This window comes from Meleagris gallopavo, chromosome 8 (assembly GCF_905368555.1).
Source record: "Meleagris gallopavo chromosome 8, MGAL_WU_HG_1.1, whole genome shotgun sequence".
Lineage (NCBI taxonomy): Eukaryota > Metazoa > Chordata > Aves > Galliformes > Phasianidae > Meleagris > Meleagris gallopavo.
The window spans coordinates 11847031-11874733 of NC_139411.1; the positions used below are offsets into that span (position 1 = coordinate 11847031).

At 40.7% G+C, this 27703-nt stretch overlaps 1 protein-coding gene across 8 annotated transcripts in view; it reads right to left on the minus strand.

Annotated features, from left to right (window-relative positions):
- The window catches only part of ZMIZ1 (zinc finger MIZ-type containing 1), a 325056-nt gene that overhangs the window by 198099 nt on the left and 99254 nt on the right, over nucleotides 1-27703 (minus strand). For 7 of the 8 annotated variants that reach the window (XM_085229551.1, XM_085229554.1, XM_085229555.1 and 4 more), the window contains one exon: nucleotides 21119-21201. The exons of the other annotated variant lie outside the window; for it this stretch is intronic. The gene's annotated coding sequence lies outside the window, so the exon portion shown is untranslated. The remainder of the gene's footprint in view (nucleotides 1-21118; nucleotides 21202-27703) is intronic. 8 annotated transcript variants of the gene reach the window in all.

A 27703-nucleotide genomic window follows, 5' to 3' on the forward strand; every position in this document is an offset into this window, starting at 1 on the left:
TCAGACACAGCACTGCAGGTTGCTGACTTCCCCCAAGAAGCGCCCACGTTCACGCCTTTCTGCACCCAGCCCACCGCTTTGCTCAGGTTCTGTAGCAGGGAGAGGAGCTGCAGGAGAGCTCTGCTCTACGTGGGTCAGGGCAGGAAGGTTACATAAACTTCCCCGCATCATGGTTTGGCCTTGGTGGAAGTACCACCAGCCTCCACAGAAGAAGAACTGCAAGGCCTCAATGTGGCATTAAACTATTACGAAAACATCTAAGGTTTTTCAGGTATCACTCCTCCAGTTATCTCAGTAATAACTTTTGCAATTTTGACTTTATATCATGGGAGTATCCTTTCCAGATTCAATTAGTAGCCTTTACTGTCTGAATGTCTTTACTTTAATCTGATTTTTTTTCCTCCAGTGAAATGTTTTGCCATTAAGCAAAATGCAGGATTAGGAATAATCACAATTAATGGAGCAAATGTTTGTATAATGAAATCATGCTTGTATCAGCAGGCAAAGTGAAAGACTGAGGAAAGCCTTCTCCACTCCTGATTTTACACTGTGCAGCCTCGGATATTAGAGGAAAACAATTTAGAGTGAAAGATTATCCTCTGGCCCTTGATCTGCCTTTGTGTTTACTCAGGACAAACAGAAGTGATGCTATCCCAAGTGACACGTTTAGCAAGAGTAGAACATTTGTTTTTTTCTACCTCTTTCTCTATCCCTCCCTGTAAAGGCAAGATCTTGGACAAAATACATTTTTAACTGGTCTGATCATAGAAATCACAGGATCACAGACTAGTTTGGATTGGAAGGGGACTTAAGGCCCACCTGGTTCCAACTCCCTGCTATGGGCTGGCTGCCATCCAGCAGACCAGGAATTCGGGGCCCCATCCAGCTTGGCTTTGAGCCTCTTCAGGGATGTGGCACCCATAACTTCAGGCAGCTGTGTCAGGGCCTCGCCACCCTAAGGTCTTTTCTGGCTGTGGAATTAAGGAATCGACTTCCCATTGAACAGATATCATATTCTGTCACGAAGGCTGCAACGTGCTTTTAGTCCCCTCTTCTGAAATTATTTCCTATTATTCTTTTTCCTCGCACTTCTTTTCTTAAAATACATTATTCTCATCACCAGAACAGATCAACAGATTACAGTCCTGCTGCACAAGGTTTCATAGAAATGAAAGGTAGTAAAGGCCACTTCTAACTTTGATGTAAAGAGAGTTACACAGGAGATGCATAGTCAGACAGTAGCTGCTGGGAGAGTTCAAAGTATTCCCTCAAAAACCACTCCTTCAATTATTCACAGACTAGCTATGCCCCCAAAGTGGTATTCCCTGCACACAGTGTCTAAACAGGAAGCTGCAGAGATTGATCAAATCCCCACAGGGAAAGAAATAAGTAAAGGCTGGTTGTCATTGAGAATTTAATGCTGTTCTCTTCATTAAAAATCATTCCTTATAGAATAGATGGAAAACAGCTTGCATGGTAAGAATCAGTATCTAGTGAGGGTCTTGTTTGTAGTGCTAAGATAACTACTACTGCATGGAAATAGCCGTGTCTGGGAGTTTGACTGGTCAGATGTTAAAGATATTAGTTTTAAAAGAAAGGAAAAGTCAAGAAAATGCCAATTCAATAATCTTCAAAAGAATTCACTGCATAGCTCAGGAAACACTGGCAGAAGGTAGATTCCTTTATTGCCAGAGGAAGACAAATGAAAACACATATTGGAAAAAGAAAGCTCGCCTTCTTAGCATCTTCACTGTGAGTCTTGGAGGCTTTTGTTGCCATATGGTCATAAGAAAGTTAGCAAGATCCATCTTGGTTTGCTACCACTGAAGTTTTAAAATGTATTCTAGCAGTCTTCCCTTAGTATCTAAAGCTTGGATTGTTTTCAGTAGTTAATTTCTAGTACTTTGAAAAACTAGCCATGTGAAATATTACAAAGCTGAGCTAAAGCAGTGTTTTCAAGTATTCTGCTGAGAACATTTTTAAACACAGTACAGTCTCTCATTTGGCTGGTGGTTTTGTTGTTGTTTTTGTTTTTCTGTCCTGTCTCCGCAAGTGCGCGGGCAGCACACTCTCCATTTGAGCTAAACAAAGCATCAGCACTTTGCTTGATTTGACCTCTCTTCCCAACTAAATGAGACCATTGAATATTACTTTTATATAAAAATTAGAGCATACCTTGTTTATTTTAAAATCAGGAAGAACTTCAGGCAAAACACCCCTCTTCCTTTCTCTTCTCTCCCAGGTGCCTTTATAATGGGTCACTGTATAATAAATCTATTTGCCCTGGACCTGGAAGGCATGTACACTTGGGGCTGTGTTTTTCATATGCTAGAGAATTTCAGCAGATTTAAGATAATCAGCACACACATGTACACACTGTGCTTTCTTTTATTATTATTTTTTTTCCTTTGGAGTCCCAAAGACAGATCTAGGTTTAGTTTAGATCTGCCAGTACATGTCTGTACTATGTATTTATTGGGAGTAACAAATCTTGTGAGATGAGAGTTTCCTTTTACTTCAGATTTTTGACATTAACATCACATTGAAACTACAAAAATGACGATGGGTGTTTGGAGGATGTGTAAAAGACCAAACTATGTCATTACTGATAGATTTAGCTTGATCCACAAAGGTAAGGTACAGATCCCCTTGTAACTAAATCCAGGCAAATTTGCATTTAAAACTTTTGTTTGGACCTTAGGTCCAAACAAAATTAGAAACAAAATGTACAACTTGCACTCACAGATGTTCAGCAGAATAGTTAAAATGTGGACACAGTCAAAACAAAGCAAGCGATTGCTCAGCATTTGTGTTCATCGTGTCCTGCGTGCCGAAGGGAGGCAGTCCACCACCAACCCCATTCCCAGTCCCTTTGGACAGCCTCCAGCTAGCACTGCAGCACAGCAGCTGGCTGCTCTAAGATCCTAGCTCCAGAAGAAACCAGCTGAGAGAAGTGGACAGTCAGCTGCTACCAGCTCTGCCAACAGCAAGCCTGGACAAGATTGTCCCACATTCCCCATAACAACACGGTGTGTAAAGATTCCTGTGCCAGCTTCCATGCTCTGCAGTTCCCATACACTTCCATGACAAAGGATCTCAGAGCATTTAGAGAAAAACAAAGCAGTCAACAGGGTCTCCAGGGACATTAGCTGCAAAACTGACTTGTGGTAAAATTAGTTCACTGAGCTATACATGCTGCAGTCTTTCTTCAGCCAACAACGTGTGTCACCACCACATGGATTATTTTTATGGATGAATAGTGTTTTATAGTGTATAACTCAGAAGAGCTGAATTTAGTCAAACTACTCCGTGCATATTAAGTTTTGTAACAAATTCAGGCCATGTTTTGGCTAGTTGTTCTCAAATGGTTCCACAAAAAGACTGGTCATTCATAAGCACACATTAAAGATGTTACAAACCTATTTACAATGGTAGTGTGGGGACTGTTTACCTTTTCTATGTGCTTTTTCCTTACTCTCAGTGCATGACTGGGCAGAGAACAAGCAGCCCTGTCGATGCCCTAACCTCACGGCCAGGAGACAAAGAGCAATAACTATGCTCCCTGCTCTCCTTTCATCCTTTCTCCTCTTTCTGATCCCTTGAAAGAAAGCCTCAAAACAAAAATATATTTCAATACAGATTTCAGAAAAACTATTTATGCTACAGTCTGTGGAACTCCCTCATTCACTGACACTTGAACAAAGAAACCCTGCTTATCTGCATACTTCAGAAGGTAAGAGGACCATAAGCATAATTTATACTCCAGTGTAGCTGAATGTTTTCTGTTACTCAACAGATTTTTTCAGCAGCGTATTCTCAAGCATAAACACACAAAACTGTATCATTAATTACTCCATGAGTTTGCAAGTCTGTCAGGATTCTTACCTTTTATTTTTAGCCACTTCCAGGATTTTGGTCTGAGTCTGAACCAAGAAGCAAGAACATAGATTTGTATTAATCAATCAGTGATGGCAGTGCTGGTGTGTTCTAGTTTTTCATTCTGACTGCAAAGCAAAATTAAAAGCTATATTTTGCAAATTTGTGCATTATACATTGTAGCAGCAGCTGGTGGACTGCTGCTGAGACAGACAGCCTTTTCCCTCCCAGTCCCCTGTGACCACGATGGAAGAATTACAGGACAGCACGAGCAGCTGCTGCTGCTGCCCCAGAAGCAGCAATCCAAGGGCTCTGGAAAATAATTGGGGAGGTGGGGGAAGGGGAGAGGAGGGACAAAGAAGTTGGGGAGGGGAAGGCATTACCAAGGCTAAGCAAACACCATATTGCACCTTGCCTTCAAAGGAACAGCAGCTGAGCTGGTTCGGGCTTCCTTCAGTAGACACAAATCTCTTATACCAGTATGACACTTTGAAACAGCAACCATTTTTTGATAAGGACTCAGAGATTACACAAAAAGTAAGCAAAGGCAATGTTCTTTCCAGTCAGATGACTGCAGTATTTTGCTCTTCAGTCCTCTAAGGACAAAGCAAAACAGAGACAATCTCCCTTTCTCGTAGCTTTTGCAGAGCTGTATAACATTCTGCGGAGCAGTGCAAGGCAACAGACGCATCCTGCATGGCAGATCATGCTCTGCCTGCCTCCTGTAAAACCAGGATAACCAAATCCCTTCTCACACACACGCAGTCATGAAGATAAATAATTGATGACTCCAGAACATCCATGTGCAAACACTAAAGATCACTTATTGTGTAGGTGGGAAAGTGGAACAAGCTGGAATTACAGCAGTCTGTGAAAAAGCCACTTAGTGAAAATTCAGCTCATTTATGTATTTGGTCATTTAAGCAGTGACTCTGCCCAGGCAAGGATTGCCCATTTTTGCTACTCACCGTATTTAAGGTCACCACAGCAGGACTGTAAAACACAAACACGCTACCCGACCAAACATCACCCACCTAACTCTCAGAGCCCAAACTTCCATGCTTCCTGTTGGGTCCCCAGGCTCAACAGCTCTGACCTGGACTCACCCCACGCAAGGGGACTCTCCCAGCCCACACAAACACCATTATGGTTCCTCCCCTAACACAGAATAGTGCTCTTTAGGAGTAGCTTTTAGTTTAGCAGAAGTAACCTGGGAACACTTACTTGTAAGAGGTTACAATCTATCACATACCCTGGATGTTTTGTTGTGTGTATCTTCGTTCTCCTATCAAGTAACTTTAATGCAAGGCATTAGTTTGTCCAGCAGATGCTATTTCATTCATACAGTTCTGAGAGCAAACAAAAACTTCCAGATTAACTGAAAGGTAGATCAATGTGAGAAAATATTCAGCTATTCCAAATAGACAATAAATATATAAGTAAACAAAACAACCTTTAAAGATGTTGCCTTCTATGCCCTGTACACAAAGACTTAATAAAGACATGCATTCATAATTTTCATTCAATATGGGAGAATATGTCTGAGTTTAAATACGTCTTATCTTTTAACTGCAGGACCTGCTTTTATCCAGTATGTTTGGTCATTAAAAAAAGAAAAAAAAAAAAAGAAGAAATAAAAAGAAAACATCAAATCCTCTTTGAATTAATCTCAAACACAAACCAAGGAATGTGTAAGGTCACAAGAAAGTACTGCTGGCTGAAACTGTTTTCATGGGTTTTGTTGTGTGTCAGAATCCCTTTCAAGATAAGCCCAGAAGTCTGTACACAAAACCAGCACCCTATAAGCAGACACAGGCGTCTGTCAGTGTTTGGATTTCACATTCATTTTGGGAAGCTATGCCAGTGATTGCTATCTGGAGAAACAGCTTTGGATATATCATCAATTTCCTGAAGAACGTATCAGCTTATTGAGTGGGGGTTTTCAGATTCTTGTATCTCATTTGATAGCATTACGCCTCACAATTTTTTGAAAAACTACAGCTAAAATACTGAGATGCCTGTAGAAGACACTTCCTCATCAATCTAACTGTAAGTATCTCTTGCTGAGATTATCAGAGACTCAAGTTGCTATGAAGCTAAAAAAAAAAAAAAAAAAAGAATAAATCCTTCCTCGTTAGCATATTAGGTCTCATCTATTTCTAAATCCAGAGACTATCTAATCAAAACACTTCTACATATGTTTGAGATTAGGTCCACCACCATTTTCATTTTTGATACTTATAGGAAAGGACTCCCAACAATAGTAAGCCATTCCACAGCTACCAACTCACAGCTTACCACCGAGGCCCATTTTTTTTTTTCTCCTGGCTGTTCTACCTGCAGGAATACATTATCTTAAAGCAAAAGTATTGGTCTCACAGTACTCATTATGCAATTTCCTTCAGAATTCATTCTGCAGTAATTTTTGAAATTACCAGGTCCAAGTTCACTAAAACCTATGTATGTACAATGTAGAAATGAATGCTGGGGTCCTGGTGTGTGTGTGAGGACCCACCTCACTGAAAGCATGGCCACAATTAGAGAATCACAGCAATGCTGAGTGTGGCAGGGCCCGCTAGGTCCACCCGCCCAGTCCTAGCTCCAGCACAGACCCGAGGCATCATGCCCAGGCCCACATCCAGGTGGTTTTTGGAGATCTGCAATGAGGAGACTCCGGATACTCCACTAGCAACTGTGACAGTGCTCAGTCGCCTTCGAATGGAAAGTGTTTTCTCGTGTTCAGATGGCACATCTTGTATTTCAATTTATGTTTATTACCTCTTGTCCTATCAATGGCCACCACTGAAAAGAGCCGGGCTCAATTTTCTTTGCACTCTCCCTTCAAGTATTGCTAGACGGTGGTAATGTTCCTCTGAGCCATCCCTACTCCAGAATAAGAAGTTTCAACTCTCAGCCTTTCCTCATGGAAGAGGTGCTCCAGACCCTTTGATGTTTTCACAGCTTTTTGCTGGACTCTCTACTATCTTCTCTCTCTTGCACTGGGGACCCTGCACTGCAGGTGTGACCTCAGCAGCAGAGCAGAAAGGAAGAATCATCTCCCTCAGCTTGCCAGCAACACTGCTAGTGCAACTCAAGATATCAGTAGCAATTTGTAGAAGCAATAAATAGTAACAGGGGCAAGGATTCACTGCTGGCATATGTTCAAGTTGGTGTCAGCTTAGAACTCCTGGACCTCCAAGCTGTTTTGCAGTTAGGTGGCCCCAGTACAGTCTGAGGCAGGTGCAGGACTTTACTTTTCCCTTTACTAAAGTTCCCCAGTTTGTTCAGATCCCTCTAAATGACAACAAAAGTCTTTGGCATATCAACTACTTAGTGCTGTATCCTCAGCAAACTTGTCCCATCATCCTGATCATCAAGGATGATGTAAATGAGTAAGACATCCCGCACTGACCCCTGGGGTATGCTGCTAGTTATGGCTTCCAACTAGAGTTGCTACCTCACTAGCACTCTTTCTGGCAGGCAGGGTTGAAGGAGCCAAAAGTAATAGCACAGAAACCAAATTACCCTTTTACTCTCACCAGTGTTTCTAAAAAACAGCAAGACACAGCTGGAAACAGATGTCTTCTAGCTACTCATGTTCTTAGAAAAAATCCTTTCATAACATATAGTCCCAAGAGCTGTCACACTGACATTTACCTCAAGGATATGCATTTCTTGCAATTTACGCAGGCTTTTACTCAGTCTTTATTCTTGAGAAATGGAACTGGTAAAGTTCAAAGGAACAGTGTAAAAATTTGCAGTGATACCAATGCAATCATATACTGAAAGAAAAAAAGTTTTCCTCAGAACAACTTTATCGCTTACAAAAACTTGCTTTAACTTCAGTTTTCTAAATGTTTGGACTAGGCATCACTTGCATCCATGCACAACAAAAACATTCATCCATGACTTCAAGGTGATACAGTGGCAACACGGACTATGGTGAATATTCAGCATTCATGCCAATTTACAGCTTTGTTTGAGGACACAGTTTATATTACACAAGTTCCAGGGTTAAACTACGTAAGAGCCTTTACTGTCCTCATAGAAGTCTTAACCATTTAAGGAAGAGTATCTTTTTTTCCCCCCCCCCATAATTCATTAGGAAGGATTTATAGAACATCTTGACTTATTGCCACAAGACAACCAAGGCACGTGGCCTCAAAAGACCCAGTGTTATATACATGGAAGCAGAGGATCAATAAAGACCAGTAAATAGGGTATAATGATAACCTGCACCTGGAGCAGCCTATTTCAGGTATTGATTTAATGTGGCTCTAGCTCTATACAAGCTAGGCAGGTCTATTCCTAGGCAGCAGCCCTCTTGATGACATCTCAGACACTTAAACATTATCTGGAGTTACTTGTCTCAGTGATTGAACCATAGCCTACTCCTCCTTCCTTTTTGACCCAGTGCCACTTTTGAACTCGACCTTCTTTCAGTATTTCCAACAGGAATAAAGCCTTTGATCCTTCTAGGGGTTTGGCACCGTCTTAAAGAGGTGGCCTCTGCTGCTCTTTGCATAGGAGCGTTTTTTGCTTTCCCCTCCATTATCTCCTGGCCGTTTACTTTTACTTATCCACAATTCGCTTACTTCACTTATTTAATCGAATGCTACACCTGAATGTTTCTTTCCATCTCGGTAGGTGGCCACTGCTCCACAGCCCAGAAACGTAAAAGAAACATTTCACGAAAATGAATTCAGCAGATGCTAGTAGTAGTAAGTTAGCTCTGTGTAAGTAATTTTACTCCTACTAAATATAAACACATATAGATGTATTTAAAATATTCTATCATCCACTCATTTTAAAAGATGGAAAACTTAAAAATTTAAGAGCACAAAAAGTTTGTTTTGAAGATCGCGTGGCCTCATCACATGCATTTTCCTAAGACTTTTGAAATCAGAGAGCGTGTCTGTACTTTGCCTTCCACAAATATACGTACTTACACTTGAGCAATTATTTCACATTTCATGCAAAAGGCATTAGAAACATGACACCTGGGCTTGCATATTTAGCTTGAAGCTTCAACATGATAATGTGCTTTGTGTGTGTGTGGCCAAAAAAAAAATCAATTGCAAACTTGGCTCTGCATGTATTTATATGCAAAGAAATGAATTTACCAGCTACAGAAGGCAAAGGCAATTCTCTAAATGCTGTATGTTGCATATTATTGACTAATATCAAAACTGATTCCAATCCACTAATCTGTTTTCAGAAATCCAAACAAAATGGGCAAGTTTGTGCATAATGCCATCCAGTTAGGAACCAGTGTAGATATTGGTTACTCAAGCTCTTTAATAAGGGGGTAATTTGAGACTAACATTTACAGCCTTGCAAGATACTGTTAAGGCAGGGACTAAGCATTAAAATGAAACTACACAACCAACCCCATTTCTATAATATCTTCAATTCACCATTGAAGTTCATTCTCAGTGAAGAAGAATCATTCTATAAAGAAGGAGAAAATGAACTTGAAATCAGTTCACTTTGAGATAAACACTACTAATACTTAAAGCCATTTGACAATAGCTATTTAAAAAAAGAAAGTTCTATTTATGCCTGATATATTATTGAGGCTCCCTACTAAGGAGAACAATCATTTACTAGATGACTACTTTATTATGTAATTACACAAAACATATATACATACCATCTTAGAAGATATGTGGATTACACAAAAAATTATATTGTCTTTATAGCTCCCAGACCACTTGTTTTAAGAAGACAGTGGCAGAGATCGGTTTGACGAGCTTCTGACTGAAGACTATAGTTGGCAATGGTTCAAAACAACAACTCACAGTAGATGCAATGCCATGGGAAGAATCATAGAATGGCTTAGGTTGGAGTGGTCCTTAAAGATCATCTGGTTCCAAACAAACAGAAAACAGGGTTTTACTATGTACTACTAAATCAGCGAGATTATTTTGGTTGAGAAAGGCAGATTCTGAATTACCTAAACATAAGTGCAAAGAAAAAGGTGTTGCAGCATTAGCAAAAATATTGACAATTCAATTCAAATGGCATAGTAACATGAAATACATGCCACTGTTCATAGGGCCTTCAGCAAATGGTTTCACCTGGTTTAGAGTGTGCATTTGGTGGAACAGCAAAGATCTTTCCCAGTCTGAACTTCAGTGTATTGCTCACTGCTGCACCATCATAACATGCACATGTCTCCTATGTGCAAAAAAAAAGTCTCAGAAGATTTCTGGTGTTAACTTCATTTAACAATACAGATGGAATAAAACTTACTCCACAAAACACAAGTCTCGTGTTCATACACATTTCCTCAACAGCAACGGTATAACTTTTTCTGCCAAATTATAAGGTAAAATGTGATTTCAATTTATTTTTTCTACATGGTTCTAAAGAGCTAGTACACAAATGTATGTTTCTTGTAGTTGCATATGTAATCAATATTTTACATTTTCTATTTTTACTTTAAAATGACAGCTCATAGGAGTAATTAGTAACTGCACAGATTGGCAGAAACCCAATCTTTGGAGAGTTCTTTGTTTATGGCCATTTTTCCAAACTGAAATTCAAGTGCCTTTAATTTGCTACCAGAAATAGTGGAATGGAACTGACTTCTTGCTGTACATCTTAAATGAAAAACTAATGGCAACCAAAGCAATAACAAAGCTGAAAGATAGCTGTCCACAAATTTTTACCTGAAACATCATCCTTTGATAAGAAGCTTGTTTAAAATTCCCCAAATAATAAAAGTTTACTGTTTAATTAAGTTAAAAAAAAAAAAAGTACAAGAATGAAGACCACCTACCCTCTGCTTCTGCTACTCTTCTTGATGTAACTTAAAATACAGCATGAATAATAATTTAAGCATTGTTATAAACCTGAATGCCGTGGGAATCACAGACACGCCATGCTGGGTTAATCCAGTGATCCACCTAGCTTGGGATTCTGCCTCCCAGGATGACAAACAAGGAGTGCTTGCAAGCCCAGCCATTATCTGTGCTTTATTTCCCTTCTACTCCCCAGCTTCCACAAAACATATGCTTCTTTTGGAATCTGTTCACGAACCTGTTGTCCAGAACTGTGCTTAACCTACTGATCTGCCTACACAACCTCCTTTGACAGCAGATCAGCCAAGCAAGGCAATTTCTCCTGGTGCAGGACCACTGTTCATCTACAAATGGGCCTTGCAAGAATCTGTAACAATGTAGTTAAGGCTATTTTTGGAAAGATCTGTAAAATCAATTCCAGTACCTTCAGCACTGCTTTAGAGCACTGGCATGCAGCAGCCAAACACACCTCTTGCCCTTGGGATGTTTCTAAGAAATTCCCATCACAAGGAGTGCAGCAAGAAGAAAACAGGAATTACCATGGAGGCACTTGGCCAATACTCTAGGCTAGAAGAAAACAAACTGTTCATGTAAGCAAAGTGTTGCTGCTTTATTTTTCCCCCAAGCATTGTGAGCACAGAAAAAACACAGCCATACACCCTATTCACATGGTTGTGACTCTGCTGGTTGAAAAGTATCAACACCTAACCAAACAGCAACTCACCACTGCCATTTTTCACCATTAGAAGTTAGGTATCACTTCATCTTCACTTGCCTTAACTGAACCTTTTTTATTGTTACTATTATTTTAATTTGTTCCAAGCATCATTATTCCAAAAACTCTAGTTAAAACTTGGCAAAGGAAAGACAAGGAAGAGTCACGTGGAAAAATTTACTTCTTACCAGCCAGCTGGGCTTCTTCTGTGATGATTATCTGGTCCTCGCAGAAGCAATGATCCAAAACTACTATTTACATGTTTAAACTAACTTAGCTCAGTTTGATTCTAATGGTTCATGGAATAATCATCTGAGCTATCTAGTTGGTAGATCTGAATGGCAGGAACTTCTTCTAGAGACAGCAATAAGCTGCCGAGAACCCATGCTTTTCACAGCCTAATCTTTCTCTGACTGAAGTCAACTTTATCTGTCTGAATGATGAGTACATTCCAAGAGAAGTAACAAAACAGTTATGATGAGCCAACACACACGATTTTAGACAGAGTTTCTAGGGCACAAAGGGAGACAAGTGTCCATCTCCCTTGGTGCATTCAATTGCAGTAGAGTAGCCCTGCCTTTTTCAAAGGTCAGCATTAGGGATCTGCTCTGGAAAACATTCGCCTTTGATCTCAGCATTTTTCGCCATTCTGGACACCTGCTGACACCATTCACAAGAGCCAAACACTCAGTATTATGCTTACCTATCAAAGAAAAAAATCAAGTACAATATTTCCTCCACTTACACTACCAACCAGCTGAGCCATCCACATCCATTATTCCTTTTACCTTCAGTTACTCTCTCAGTATTGTTGATGGTGCAAAGTGGTGCACAAGGGATGCAGACTAAGACAGAGAAGAAACACTACAGAGTTAGGAGTAATTAAAAAAAAAAAAAAAAAAAAACAACCAACCAACAAACAAAAAACAACCCAATTTATAGATACTTGGAGATACAAAGAAACACAGATAATATGAATCGACCTTGACATTTTGCCAGATAACTTAAATCCTGAAAAACATCCCCTAATGACCTGAATATAATACCGTGGTGTTCCAGTGTCACTTAAATACTGTAGTACACTTCCACTGGCAGCATCCTGCAGAGTTACTTCAGGATTATGCTGCCACTAAAATATTACTTAATGCTGCTGAAATTTCAAATTAATCCTGGGAGCTAAATCATTATTTAACTCTGTCTTTGCAGAGATATGTTCCCCTACTTGTTCTAATAACAGCAATTCCAGAAGTAAAAGGCTGGTACTGTCTTCTCAGGGTTGCTTAAATGGAGAAGTGGGCCTCTAAACTGCCAAGTAAATTAATGCATTGGTGCATGGCCAATTGTGATCAAGAAAATAATTTGAGAAAAATGGGCTCAAATACTTAGAGTGGCTCACAGCAATGTGCTGAAGAGCAATTCTATTATTTCACAATAAAGGCAGAGGCAAGTCCAGTTTTCCCTAGGTGTACGTGCGTATGCACTCACACGTTCCCCTCCACTGCTACACTGCTCCACAGGCAGAGGACAGTATTTGAGGGGTCACATTCTGCTAAAGTACACAGCACAGCTGTTGGTAACTGATGAAACCAATCTATGCCAGCCAAGGATGTGGCTGTTAAGCCGTGCTGAGCGCTGGTTTCCCAAACTTAAATAAACAAATGTTGCCTTTTTACAGCTCTGTTTTTTTTTTTTTAATTTTTATTTATTTATTTATTTATTTTTAACTACACAATTCCCGTTACTACTGAGTATTTTATACATTTTGGTAACTGTAGCACTTCAATGCTAGGATGAACAGATCCTTGACTCCTCATTATAACCGAAGTACAAATTCTTTTGCTAACATATGAAGTAGGCAACAGGTAGACAAAAACAAAGGGTTGACTAAATGCAAAGGAAGATCATCTCTCATCGCTCAAACTTGGCCCATTTCTAGCCTTGTGGTTAGACTAGTTTGTCTCTCCCAGCTAGAGCATCAGGCTGTTCACTCCTGCAGCCAAATGCCTTAAGCCTGGGAAGTGTTCCCAAGAAGTATTGTAAAAGTGGCAAATGAGAAACAAGATGGGGCCAAACATAGGGGCCGAGTACAACTTGTGGTTTTAACTCTACATTTGGAATAATTAATCCTTTTCCTTATTAAAACTGTTGCTTACTTCCTCATTCATTAATACTGCCCTTGTTTACGCATGTACCCAGACCAAAGATTTTCTCCTCCCTTCAAATATAATTTCCTGCTATTGATAGACACTTTCAAGTGCTGGATCTGTGCATGTCTACATGGCATATTGCAGGCAGAGGCGAGCTTCCTTGGCCACCATCCAAGCCAGCTGTAAATGAGCCAGCTCCAAACTGGAAGCTGTGTAAGCACAATTAGCACAGCAGTAAGCCTGATCTAACACATCCTGCCAAGAGACCGAGCTTATTAGCTCAAGCTCAACACAATGCTAACGATGGATGTGGGCTTCTGGTTTGGCTCCATACAGCATGTGGCCAGCTGAAGATGAGCAGACCAAGCTTACATCTGCTGACAAGACATGGTGTAGGTACATGCTCTCTTCAAGTACACCACTGCACTGCAAGGTCTATTTATTTCCTTCTACAAACTGCAAGATACTCTGAATGCAAACTAATGGGATAAATGTTTCTGAGGCCTACAAGGGCTGAAAGCAGATGGAGGAAGTGGAGATCTCCAGGTGGGAATGTCAGAGGCAGCAGGAGAAAAAAAGCGTCGTGTAACTGTTAGAGGGACAGTAGGCAGGCACCAGAAATGCCAAGGGGAAGGGAGATTAAGACTGCAAAGTGGTAATGGGAATCAAGAGCATTCCACCTCCAGCTCATCACCCATCAGGTCCAGGGAATAACTGCAAAAAAAAATTATCATGTAATATATGCTAAGTGGACCCTATATCTGGACAAGCATCTCCAAAGAAAGAAGAATACACTCCATTTGGTGGATGTCTGGGAGTCCAAAGGAGGAAAGTGTATAGAGAGGGAGACACCTGTCATCTAACTGAGACCTGAGAAAATTGACTCCTTCTGATATCACATTTTAACTAAAGGAACAGCGATAAGCTAGTGGTAGCAACTGGCACTAGTTTATAAGAGAAAGTTATGATTTCAGAGCAAAATGAGACAAAAACCAAAGGGCAGCAATGAAAATCATCAGCGAAAGGGAAGAAAAAAAAAAAGCACTAAACAGAAACCAGCTGACAGGAGTTAGCTGGTGAGATTCTGCCCACCCAGCACGAGAGCACATAAACAAGAGGAAATTCCGTTAGAGAAGTGCCGCATTTAAAGGCAACAAAAGGAAATACCTTCTTATTCAACATGCAATTATATTGATTAACTCTCTGCTACCAGACTGCTGCTGTGGAAAACACTCAGTATCTAAGAAAGGTGTTGTTCATGTCTGTTTTCTTCTTCTCAGTTTATTTGCAAAGCAGTATTTTTAGTTTTCACTTGCTTAAGCTTTCTGCTGTAGGACAGGTAACATGAGTGAGAAGTGACCCCATGTGGAGCTGCAAGTAGGCTCTTCAGCTTATTTACATTCTGAAGCTGAGTTAGGTTCATTCTCACTTGTGAGATCTTAATCTACATGGAGGTTTTTTCCATGGTCTGCTAGCTCAAAATCTTGTCTTTGAAAAGCCTATGTTTGATCTTTAGCACAAACGATACATTTTCAGCTGAGTGCAGCAGTTTAAATATATTGACCCAATATTCAGGATGGGCTACACATCTGCTAGCATTTCACATGGTACTCATTCATCCCGATACATAGACTTCAGTCATACCTATCTCCACGATTCAAGAGAATCGCTGATAATGCTTGAAAGTATTCTTTTCCTTCCTTTTCCCCATCCTTTCATAAACTTCTAAAAACATTAACAAATCAAGCAGGATTAATCATACCAGGTTAAGAGATGGACTTAGCTACAGACAAAAGAAAAACTGAGAGCTAAGATTACAGCCACATTGTTCTTTTGTCTTGAGGAGGAAATATATTTCTCTATTCCCACTTGAAGGCCTCTAAAAGAAAGCTATATTATCAGAAACATCAAGGCTTAATAAAAAGTGTGAAAAAACGGTTGTACTAGCTTCAGTAAGATTAGACAGATGAATTTAAATACTTTTCAATATCAAACATATTTTAAAACTCCCAACAGAATTACCACTGTAGATCAATTTACCTTATTTAAAATTTCTCAGTCATTTATATATATAAATAAAATACATAATCTCCAACTGTAACAGACTCAGTTCTGAAATGAGTCACAACTACTGCATACACGTATACATGTAATGCATAAAACAAACATACACGTAAGCTATATAAGTGAAATTAACCCCCATCCCCTTCCTGCTTTTACTGAAAAGATGCAGATTTTTGACTGCAATACAGCGGTTCTAGAACACTCCAGAAGAATGTATTTCCAGGAGCTGGAAGAACACACTGAGGAGATGAACAAGATTAAAACAGCAGGCAAAGAAGTGGTATCACTGCCAGTTAGCTATAAATATTTTTGTATTGAACAAAAATAAATATTCGAGCCACACACTATTTCTTTCGGAAATATTTCTTTACAAAGGAATGCAAGCTAGCATCCTTTCTAAGGCCATAAGAATCTTGTCTATATCATCATAAAGTAGTTTTAGTACAGGATACAGCAGTTGCCAGTACAGTCACATGATAAACAGAATATATGAATACTGATTTTATTTAGTCTTCCTTCAAAGCAATGTAATCCATTAAAAATAATAATGAAAAGAAATCAGAAGCCCTCTGCCTAAAGAAGTACCTCAGACAAAATGGTTCATCTACACTGTCTGTGTACATTGCTTATTGTTTGAATAGAGAAAAAGCAGGATAAATTGCAATGTGCTTGTGAAGGTTCTGTTATTTTTAACCAATGCTGTTCTGTCAGTATAAATTCATCCAGACAGAGAACTCTTTATAAAAGTATAATTTATTTTGGTTGCTTTTCACTACAATGAAGTGACATCTTTCCCAACCACTGTCAAAGGCGATTAAGAATGTAGTGCTTTTTGAGCATAAGTTTCAATCCTGATTCCCTTTGACCCGCCTGAACAAAGTTTCCTTGTAAAAACTTGAGAAATCCTCGGTGCAAGAGGGAAAGCCAAACGGTGAGGAAAAAAGCATTATTAAGACATATATACATCATCATTGCATAATTATCTGGAAAAAAATGTTACGCTTCTTATAAGAGCACTGAACTTACAAATCAGTGAGATGCACTAAGGAACAAAATAAAACACTGGACATCTTCAAAAAAGTGAAGCTGTTGTACGCTGTTTCTGTTAAGCCATGAGGTGTACTTGTGCCTCTTTTTTACCTGAGGTTTGCTAAGGTAGAGTAGGGTTTCACTGACAAGCACAGCACTGGGGACAATATAGGGAAGAAAGCAGAAAGGTAGCAGCATTTTGCTCTGTTACACTAAATGAGATTTTTGGGACATTTCTCCTCATTTCTGCTTGTTCATTTGGAAAAAAGCATATACAAGCAGAAAGTGCTTAAACACAGTGTGCCTTTGAATCACAGCTTTCTTTTAAGGAAGACATATACAAGTCCTCTAAAATTCATAAGCGATGTCATCTGTTGAAACAGTGCATTTTACCTCACAAAGATGGATCCCATACCTTCAGGGTGCTTAGCTCCATGCCACTCCCTCTCACTCATTAGAACAACTGGTATGGCCTCCACGACTACATCAATGCAGAGGACTTGGCCAATGACCATGTCATTGATGGTTCTTATGTTACAGTGTTCAAATCGTTTCGTTCTAGCAGTATTTGCTAAAGGAAGAAGTGCACTCCCTTCCCCACTACAGACATGACAGGAGGCATGGGTGCCTTTCCCAGGAGCACTGGGAAAGCAGAGGTGATCTGAAGGGCTCAGCTGCTGCCCTCAGATGCCAAGGCCTCAGCCCAGCCTTTGAGATTAGAGCAGAAGTGCACACAGAAGCAATTCCACATCAGCAGCCCAGAGGGTGACTGTTGCACACAATGTGCCAACCCTTACAGCACAGAGTACTTCCCAAGTTATCAATCAGTTCTCCCACTTTTCAGAAGGGAGAATGTCCATCTTTTCTTACATTTGTTAATCAACAAAACTGTTGCTTAGCGGGGAAGGGAGGAATTTCTCATCCTCACACCACCGGCCTTATTTCCTAGTGCATCTTTCCTTATTGTTTCTTCTTCCTACCCAAACCCCTTTCCACTTATTCAATTCACTTTTTTTTTTTTTCTTACTGCTGTTGACAACATTTGTGTGTTGCTTCCCTACTGCCCCCACATATATGCAGAGATAGCAACAGGAGTCAGACAGTATGGCACCGGTGGCAACCAGCCATGGCACATTTTACCCAAACAGAACACAAATCTTATTCTAGTAAGAAAAATAATGCCACAGTTCCACACCATGATAACATCATTAAATAATTCAGGCACACTAAAGATTGGCTGCAAAACGTTTGGTAGAGGAGAGGAGGAAGGGGCAAGGAAGGCCTGTTGCCATGCAGAACCCAGGCTCTTCCTCCATTCCTGACCTATGCAGGCTGCTTGTTACTACACAAATTCGGGGTGGAATTTGGAAAAAAAAAAAAAAAAAAAAAAAATCTTACTGAGACCTAGTTTAAGGGAAAGCTCTGTGATAATCTGTGTGCAATCTGATACAATTACTTACCCAACTCAGCAACAAACCCGCACTGATACAAACTGTCCACTACTGATGCACCAAAGTGGCACGCACAACACCCAGCCACACTGCTGTGACCATTTTTCTCAGTGGCACAGCTGCAAGAAGCAGCTCCTGCCTCTGGCCACTTTTTATCAACTCCCTCACATTGCCCTCTCCCCTACTCCTCCCTTATTACGGCTTTGTGCAGGGAATTTAGTTGGTTAAGCTAAAAATGCTCCATTCAGCCTCCCTTCCTCCCCACTTTTGCAGGGTTGTATTTAGAACAGATCTATTCACTGCCTTTGTTCCAGAAGCAGTTCAGTTCATCTGGAAGGGGGAAGGCAGGAGAAGGAAGGTCCATCTCTTCCAGCTCAGGGGTGCAGGAAATACCGCAGGGTCTACTTCAGCACACTTTGCCTATGAGACTTGACATACCCATAATATTACAGGCTACTACAGAGCTTTTCACAATCCATTCCGGCTTGAGCTGTGTTTGCAAAGTCTCAAAAGGAGCCTGTGCTATTCCTACAATTAGAAAGAATAGGTTTGCATAATCTTAACCCTCACATCCCAGGAACCAGAACTAATTCACTGCTTTTCTAATTTGACTTGGGGATTCTACAGTGCAGCAGCAGGACTTAGGAAATGGCTCTTCACTGTAACCTCATTTGAGTGATCATCTTTTGTTTGCATTACTCCAGTTTGCAAGCTGACAGCTATCAAGTCAGATTACAGAATGCCACTCACAGTGACACATGCCAAAAGTAAACCATTAAGACTATCTAAATAGCAGAGTTAGGCTTAATATTTTAGTTGCCAGGAATTATGCTAAGGAAGAAATAAATGCAGCAATTAGTTAAAAAAAAAAAAAAAAGGGGGGGGGGGGCACCAGGTATCTTAACATATTCCTGTAGAAATTAGTTATTATTTAATAGGAAATTAACGAAGGGAATTATTAAAATGGTCACATAAAAATTTCTGAAATCCTAAAAATCTCACATCTAAACCACAACTCATTTAGGCTGATAATCAAAATAAAAAAGGGGAAAAAAAGAATTAGAAAAAAAATCCTCCTAAAAACCCTGTTCCTTCTGCGTGTTTATGAAGCCTCCGGAAATACCATGGCAAACATTCCAGCTCTACAGCAGTGCACCATGTGACCCCAAGGCACAGCAAGGAACTTCAATCCCAAGTATCTTCATGGAACAGAACAGTGAGTTTTATTTTTACTTTTTAAATCCTCAAGTGCAGGGAAATCTTCAGTAGATTTTCAAGCACCCTGTTTAAAAAGTGTGTTTTTTCTTTTCTTTCCTTTCCTTTTTTTTTTTTTTCTTTTAATGATTTGCTGCATTTCTATGACTGCTTGTGTTATTTTTATAGTAAAAGATTTAAACTTATATTCACCAGGTATAAAATACAGTACACTCTTAAAGGAACCACTAAAAACATTTGCAATGTCATCTAAATCTCCTGTTACAATTACAATCAGTGCTCCTGTATTTCTCAGTACAGCCAAGATATTTGCCTAGTGAAAAATACAGCACAGTTAAAAACTCTCCCTCTTCTAATCTTCCATTACGATTTTAGTTAGAGCTATTGATGAAAGGATTTATGCATATGAGCTGTACTGAATGTTACCAAAAAATACTTAAAATGTGAGCTTGAATAACAACCTTCCATTTTTACATAATTTAAGTACTTGGAAGTACCCATTTAAGATGTAGGAGTAAGGATGAATCATAATGTAATAGTTGGGTATCAGCTGAAATCTGTTTTGTCTTAAAACAAAATAGAACAAAGCAGTGCTGTACAAAAATGAAAACAATTCTGCAGTACAAAAGCACAGCAAATGGCAAGCACACATCACTAACTTGCTTTAGTAGCCATGTCAGAAACACTCCTAATTATCAGAGGTAAAAGAGAGATGGCATTTCTGCTGGAAGCAAGTTTTACACTTTATTCTTCCTCTCCCCTCTCTTTCAGCCTATAAATATTAGTCTTACACATTTTTCTCCCATGCAGCTCTTGAAAAGGTTGAGATTTTCAAGGCTGAGAGCAGACAGAAATGTTCATCAAGAAATGCCTTCGGTCAACTGTCTGTAGCTCATCAAAGCACAGTGCTGAAAATACGGATGAGAGGAAAAGAGGAGGAGGATAATAAGAGCATGGTACAGCAGATTAAAAAAAAAAAAATCTATGCTCTGATGATCATTAGCTTTATCCTTTTAGAAACGGATGCAGTTATCAACCAGGCACCCTTGGTGGTGATGGTGGTCACAAGGGTAGTGACTCCTCCCCCCCCATTTCAGTTGCTTTCAAAACAACCACAAATATGTGAAAGTTACTTTAATGGCATTTGCCACGCAAGGAAATGCCACAGGGATGCGATTAAGAGTAAATGTGGAGATGAGCCACATGACAGTGGAAGGAAAGGCAGCTGGTTCCCAAAACAATTAATACATGCACCAAGTACTTGAGAAACCCTCAACCTTTATTTGCTGGAAATAAAGCAAAGACAAGACTCCTGGCTTACAAAATACTTAAAATATCTTAAAAACAAACAAACAAACAAACAAAAAGCTATGGAGCATCCACTATCTGCTTTTTCACACTGTGCAACAGCTGGACATAAGATATTGAACACACTATTGAAACTACTGTTCGTTTCTACTCAGGGATTTCTCCTCTGTTTATTATAAATGCACATTTATTGGCAGCAAGTAGAACATATTATTGCTGTGTTTTATAGCTCGAATGGCTCATGCAAGGAGTAATTTGTTTGTATTCAGTATCACAATCAATAGCTGTACCAGGGATAGCCCGAGGAATGTTTATGCTGAGGGCTTTGCTTGCAGTGTTTCACTGTTGCGATCAATTGACCAAACAGGACTGATTCTTAAAAAAACAAATAAACTTTGATAGCAACCAGATCAGCCATTAAGACATAAGGAATGATGCATCATATGGAAAAAGGCCAAAGACCCACAAGTACTTTCAACCATCTGCTGGTCCATAAAGCCTTCCTACCTGAATATTCCCCACCGGTCTTTCTTCCTCTCGGTATCTGGGGCCCGTTTCCTCAGTGCCCTCACATAACAAGATCCATTTTCCTGCAATACAAGCACAGACACATCATACTTGCATTCTCCTGAGTGACGTGGTAGCATATGAAAAAGCTCACTGAGCAGACCTGAGACAAATGGAGAGCATTTGGGAGGCCCAGAAACAACCCTGGGGCACCAGAGCTGAGACTCGGCCCAGAGTTCCAGCTACCCCAAACTCTGCAGGTTCACTCCATCATTTCAAGTCTTACAGGCTTCATGGTCCATAAAAATAAGAGGAGGAAGAGGTAGTAAAATTCTACCAAGCCAAATGGCCATTTTTTTCACCCAAAGATCGTGCTGAAGTCTCTTTATTCTCTTAATACAGGAACTCACTGTCTGTTATGAGTTAAGTGCCATTTAAAAAAATAAACACCCCCCAAACTCTGCTTAAACGGATATGCCAAAATACCACAAAAACACCATCCTGTCTGTAGAAAAACAAAGTGAGTTTATGGATTACATTGGCACAGCACTACGACTTCTAGGAAATGCTTTTTAATTATAAAGAAATACTGTAAAGGAAGACAGCAGAATGTTTACGGGCACTGTGTATTTTGTTACATGCTGTTTCAGCAGTCAGACAAGGTGTCTTTGCAAGCGTATGCTGCTAAGACTCTAAAACTCAGCACATATTGAAGAAAGGAACAGAACGAGAACATTTTGCTTCTCTTTTGACAAAATTCCAAGCAACTTCCATGCAAAATAGTATTTCATCCAAGAGGAAAAAGCAAGGCTGATGAAAGAAAATAATGTGCATCTTGGGTCAGTTTAGAACCCCAAAATGACCAGCTGTGGAAGCAGCCACCTTGTTAGCATCTGATGTGATACAAAAGCCACACATGAGCCCCACAGAAAAAGTAGAAAATCTTCAAGTTTTTCAAGCAACTCATTACATGCATTTAGTATTTGTTATACAATCTTATTTACTCTGCTCACTGATATCATACAAAGAATAAAAACATCTGAATAACATGCTTGAAACAATCATTCCATCCCTGGTATATATAATGCTGCCAACAGACAATCTGCTTCAGCTGGGAACTTTGCTGTTCTTCTTGTCCCACAACAAACGGCAATTTTAGGAAAGTTACATATTGACAGACACCCTGAGTGAATGATTGGCTTTTAAGGCCTCACTGAACTGTGAATGTTTTCCCCTGGAACACATTTATTCTCATCCAGAATTTTCCCTAGTGCTTTTGTTCTGATTACACAAGTTGGGGGAAACACACTAAAGGATTCAGGTTTAATATGTGTTAACGTGACGTTCTCTGCTAATACAGACCAAGTTCTTAATTAAGTCAAAATTAGTTATTTAATCTAACTTCTAAGTTCGCCCCCTTCAAAGGACAAACTTCTGTTCTGCCTATCCCAGCAGCCAGATTCCATCCTCTGCTGGCGCTATGGGACAGGTCTCAGACACCAGGCTGTAGCATTTACTTGGCAGCTTCAGCTCTGCCTCACAATTCTACCTCCTGGGCGCGCACTCCCAAGCCTGCATTTGTGCAGCTGCATGGCTAGCTGGACGAGGAGCTCATTTCCTCCAGCATGTGTCTCATAAACAGCTGTGCCAACGCAACACAGGGAACAGGCACGAGGGTAGGAGTGATCAGCCGTGATGGCAGAGGGTCAAACAGAGTCTGCTTAAACCAGCTCAAACCACACTGCTGTGAAATAGGGAGCCAATGCTTCACTCCACTCCTTTGTGTTTTAGTTCGTCCATCTGTAAAACTGGCACCACAACTCCTACTCTATTTTATAAAGCACCTCTGAAAAGGGCAATCCCATTAACATTTCAGTGAATTCACATTACAGACCACCCACTCCTTCTGCAAATCAGGTCCAAACTTCTTCCAAGGATCCTGGCACAGTCCTCACCAGCATCTGCTCCATGCTTTCGCCTCACAACCTGCTCAGGGGCTGGGCTGGGCCAAGCCCTGCCACCACACCAGGCAAGGACTTGCTCAGAATCAGATTCAGACTCCACAACAGAACAGTTTTTTTTAAAGCCCAATCAGCTCTCTCATCCTATTTCTGGGAAAATCCCCAAACCAGTGACACTGGCACAGTTTTGAGGAAGGCGACTATGAGAATGAATGAGCGGCGGAATAGCAGCCCACCGAAAGCACCCTAAAACCAATATCACAACCTTTCCTGGCCCAAAACCACAGCCTCACAGCACGGTTCTCCCCTTTCTGACTGATGCCTAGTCTATGTCCTGTGACGCAGCCACGTGAGTATGCTCAGGGAAGAACCTTTGTGCAAGCATCTGCCGGTGCCAGGTAGCAAAACTGTTGGGTGAGGGTTCTGGAAGAGAAGAGGGAAGCCCACGGCTCTAGGGACAGCCAATAATTCCTGCGTGTACAGATCCAGCAGAGGGAGCACAAAAACAGAAGGATTTTTTCTTGGCCAAATTTTGGCTATGAAACACTGAATGTTTGAAATCCCAGGCACTTTGTATTAGATTATTTCTGTAGTAATGCATGTGTGGTGTGTTACAAATGCATAATGGACAAAACCCTTGCTCTGAGTAGATTACAGTGTAAAAATCAATACAGCAAAAGAGACAAGCAGCATGGGCAGCATGGGCTGCTGAGGCCAGGAATAGGAGGGAGAGGCAGCACAGCAGGGATGCCAGCTCTGCTGATTTGATCATGCCTCCTGCAGTAACAGGAGTTTTTCAAACAGATAGCTATCAAAAGTTACATAAAAACCACAGCTTTCAGGGATCTTCTGTTTTTATTTTATTGTTGTTTGCTTTTTGTTTTAAAGGTGCTATTTCCAGGCTCCCAAAGTGAAATCACTAAAGCTGTAGAGCTGATAATGTGTGCCCCAAAGATTCGAAGAGGGGACGCCACAAATATCTTTCCAAAACCTGTCTCCTCCTCAGTCCTGTCTATGGAGAAAGCCAGAGGGCCCCAGGGATGCACTATCTACCTCAGCACTCAGCCTGTGCAGGGCTCAGCTACCAGCAAGGGACCACAATTCTAAGGGTGATCAAGAGTAAAACCTTCAGTTTCCATACACAAAAAGCTACTTGACCTCTGTGTACCCAAATAAAAATGAAGAGATAGCAAACAAAACACATGCAGAAATTCTTGGAAAACAAAAATACTGTCAAGATGGGTAATTAAGTGCAATCTTACTATGGAAATGCATGAGGCAGGTGTACTTGGAGTTTTTTTTCCTATTTTCATAAGTTATTTCCAAGTTTTAGTATTATTCTCATTCAATTGCAGCATGTTCAACTCAGAAACCCTGCAAAACAGCAGTGAACTTTACAGTGCAATTCCAGCTCTTATGCACCCTGAGGCTGCAAGTGGGTCAGAAGTGAACAGCACAGCGTGCTGCATTTTCTACAACAGCAAGAATACTTCTGCTGCAAAATATGCAACTTTCTAGACAGTGTTTAAATATGATATGCTGTCCTCATCAGTTAGCACAGCCCTCGATCAGCTCAGGAGTTTTTATAAACTTGGGCGTTTCTTTTGTAAATTCTGAAGCAACTCAAATTCAACACTGCAATATGGCTGATGGTCTTCTGCCCTCCAGTCTCTTAATTTTGTATCAAAGAGAAGCATAAAGTGCTGCTAAAGCATGCAAGGCTAAGTAGGTGTTTCCTTGGAGAAAAAGGGCAAGAAAGAGACTAGGTTCAGAGCATTGCAGAAATGTAAGCACAGAGCACTTTGCCCTGCCAAGGTTGGTGTGTTCCTCTACAGGGCAGGGATGGAGTGAGGAAGGAGATTAGAGATGGGATGAAATAACCCTGTGGGGAGGGAATGTTGGGATGTCAGTCATAAGCTGTAGTCCCTCTAACAACTGCCAACTTTGTCTACACCTCTAGGCTTGATCTCCTTAGGAAATCATATATGGACATCCTGCAGGGCAGGCCACAGGCTTGCTGTGGTTAACGCTGCCCAGGCTGTGACACAGCCAAGTTCGTGCTGTTGCACACATCACCCTGTTCCTGCAGGCAGGCTTTTCCAGCACCCTACTAGGTAGAGTGCTACTGGAGTAGAGTAGAATAGCAACGAAAGCTTCAGCTTTTGCTTGCTTTTTTTCCTAATTCTCACAAGAGCAAAAGGTTCATTCACTCAGTAGCCACTTCTCTGATGATCTTTTCCTGTTTATTTTCTTGCTCACTAGTTTGTTGCTTAAATGTATCTTTTATTTCTGTTAAATGATTCATTTTAAACTAAAATCAAAGTTGTACTAGGCATTATTTGAAAAATAAAAGACTACTCGAGCGCTTCTCTTCTCAGATGTAGGCAGCCACAAGCTTTTATTTCCTCACTTTGAGGCACAGGGAGTTTCAGAGCTGTGTCACTCTCCGCACGTAAGACCTAATGGCAGCACTAAACAATATCATGACCTTCAGTTTACAACAGCAAACGAAAAAAACCCTTTGCCTTTCCCAGCTTACTCCACCACCATCCCGTTGTTGCAAGAATAGCTTTCCCAAGCCGGTTCCCTTTCCCACGCTGCAGGTGAGCTCAGAACAGCCCCGGTACACCTGAGGCCAACAGCTCAGCACCACGGCAGGTCCCCACGTCCCCTGCTGCCAAAGAGCAGAGAGGAAGACATGCTGTGCCTGCTGCTGCCTGCCCAGCTAGGCTGCTCCTATGGCAAGGTACAGGAAATCCAGTCCAGGTGCCCAGCACAATCCTGGCTTTACAAGCGCCCATCCCAATAGTAGTGCCAACCCAGCATGCAGCAGGCAGTGGCACATTGGGCTGCCTGTGCTGCTAAGGGAAAGCTGAGCTGCTGGCTCACAGGCGGAAGACAATCAGCACTATTAACCTTGGCTTACACTGAGCCATTGTTCTAGAGGTTGGACATCTCTTGTAAAATCCCATTATTAGAGGCCATTGCCACCAATTTCCATAGTTTATTTTGTTCTACTTTAGAAAAAAATGCCCTTCCCTTTCCCTTATACCCTATTGTACTTACACAGCCTCAAACAATAAACCGCTCGAGCATGGCCATGGAAGTGGTTTGAAGGAACAAAGGCTGCTCCTGGCACCACCGGTGCTGCAGACTCTCTATGTACAGCTGCCTGCATATTCTCTGCAGCTTCACGCAGCACCAGGTGCTGCCGGTTCCCTGTACTTGCACTGCATGCTGGATACAAAACTAAACTGCAGGCAGGAGGAGCCTAAGAAATCATCCTTGAAGCATGGACTGCTGGTGCAGGTGAGTCACAAGCGAGTTCTGCAGCTTGCCCTGCTGAAGGAGGGCTGCGAGAAGGCTCGCCTGGAAAGGCAGCGGTGCGTGAGCTACCCAGCAGGAGGAGGCAGGGCAGCAGCACAGCTCAGGTTCTGCAAAAGAGATTATTGCCACATCCAGCAGCCAGCACCCACCCAAGTGGTGTGCCATCAACTTAATGCTCAAACAAGACTAACAGAGCAGTGAGACAGGATTAGACATGCTTGTTTTTAACCATTATCTCGGGTGGAATACTATCAGTGCAAAGTTGGCACCCAAATGCTGCCCCTCAGAGTGGGCAGAATGTGCTTTTAATTTTAAGTGTAGCAGTTAGGTCATTTGTGGTTATTTATTTTTTAATTTAAACTGGTAAAACACATTTAATCTGTTTTGAGAAAAGAACAAATTGATTTAGCAAGCAATTCTTTCCCTTGAGACAGTCAACCACACTCAGCCACACTGGATATAGGTTGAGACTTCACTGAAGTCATTTTAATTGTAGGTCATAAGAAATATCAAGATATAAACCACCATGGAATACTAAAAATTAAGCCATCATTGAGACTAACAAATGTCTTAGATTTGCAGTAGAGTATTTCTTTAAATCTTTATGGCATTACTACTTTAGCACGAAAGCAGAGCAAACTGGTTAGGGCTGCATGTAATGCATGCACATTATTTTGCTGATGGGAAAAAAAACAACCAACAAACCTATACTAAGGAAAAATACTGACGTGAAAGAAATTTAAAATGCTACACTTGGGGGAAGTATTTTTTTCATTTTGCTTATAAACCAAGTTTTGTTTCATCTTGGTCAGAAATAATTCATCCCTAACACAACAGGACAGAAACAGGATTGCTTTTGCATTAGTACACCTATGAAGAAAAGGAGCACAAGAAAGAGAAAAGAGGATTTGAAGAGAAAACCAAAAAAAACAAACAACCCACAAATATAAAACCACAAAAGTAGAACCCTTTTAGAACTTTGTGCCCAGTTTTTATAAGGAAAAACTCTTCAAAATTTCCTTCTTAGCTAAAAAAGCACTTTTAAAACTTTTTTTTTTTTCCCTATCTGGAAACCCCCTTCTTCAGCCAGTTAGCTTTGAACTGAATCCTTCAATTACTAAAATCCTTTTGTAGAACATACCTGAAATGCCAAAAATTTTCCTTAGTTCCCTTTCCCAAATAACAATGACAAAGGAGAGTTCCGACCTCATTCACAGAAAGTAAAACCCCCACATCCTTGTTTCACTTCTTAAAACTGATGAAGTTAGAAATCAGGTGCACTCATCTTCACAACCAA